At 33.8% G+C, this 985-nt stretch overlaps 1 non-coding gene across 1 annotated transcript; it reads right to left on the bottom strand.

Annotated features, from left to right (window-relative positions):
- Nucleotides 1-404: 404 nt before the first annotated feature.
- Nucleotides 405-511, bottom strand: LOC112392461 (U6 spliceosomal RNA). Its single transcript, XR_003001695.1, has one exon. It is a non-coding gene; the product is annotated as a U6 spliceosomal RNA (small nuclear RNA).
- Between the last annotated feature and the right edge of the window lie 474 nt (nt 512-985).

Below are 985 nucleotides of genomic sequence, written 5' to 3'. Positions count from 1 at the left end.
AAATAATGGCTTTGGTTTCTTTATCAAGTTCTTATAAAAAAGACAAGGAATTTAAGTGTAGTTTAGAGTTAGAAGTCTAAGAATTTTATTATATGACTAAAATCTTTTTGCCAATAAAAATTTTTTGTTCATCTTTCATTTAATTAAAAAGTTGTCCACTTTGCACCTGAGATTCTCTCTATTATCTGTCTGTCTTTCTATCTATTATTTCTGGCAGTCATAACTTGAAGTTAATGATCTCATGACTACTTTCATACCGAAGTACATATATTCACAACACAGATTTGGTTAAAAAACCAAATTATTCACAGATGTGAGTGGTTTTGACAGGTTTTTTTTTTCTATCTAAAAACTTTTGTTGACTAGAGACAGAATTCAACCTTTTAAAAACTTGCCTCATGTTAACAAGTATGAGACACCTGAAGAATGTACATGTCATCCTTGCTCAAGGACCATGTTAATCTTCTCTATATCATTCCAGTTTTAGTGTGTGTGCTGCTGAATTGAGCACTGCATTTATTTTTAAAGCCTTAAGGACATAAGGAGTTCTTTCTGTACTGTCTTCTTTTGGGGGGAAGTTGGAGGCAGGTGTGGACAAGCCATAAACACTCCATTTAGTTGTTAAATGTTTAATATTCTACTCCTTAAATGACTTATATCAAATGCAACCGACATTCATCGTTGTGCATTAATTGGCATACATACAGGGCACAGGAAAATGCTATCCCATGCAAAATTTAGATATGTTTCATACAGCATCATCTCCCAATTCCCAACATCAAGCTATAAAACCATATAGTGATATGGTCCCAGATGTCACATGTCCCCTCATATATCTGAATGTATTTGTATACACACAGATTCAAATAACTCTGCACCCTCTTTGTCTTTTAGAGCATTACCAAGTGTTCCAAAATCAGGAAGAAATTCTTGCCTATAATGCTTCTACAACACTGATGTTTGCTTCCATAGGGATATGGAGACA

The sequence above is a fragment of the Neophocaena asiaeorientalis genome, unplaced genomic scaffold, assembly GCF_003031525.2.
Source record: "Neophocaena asiaeorientalis asiaeorientalis breed wild unplaced genomic scaffold, Neophocaena_asiaeorientalis_V1.1 scaffold120, whole genome shotgun sequence".
Taxonomy (NCBI): domain Eukaryota; kingdom Metazoa; phylum Chordata; class Mammalia; order Artiodactyla; family Phocoenidae; genus Neophocaena; species Neophocaena asiaeorientalis.
This window is presented reverse-complemented; position numbering and strand designations above follow the sequence as displayed.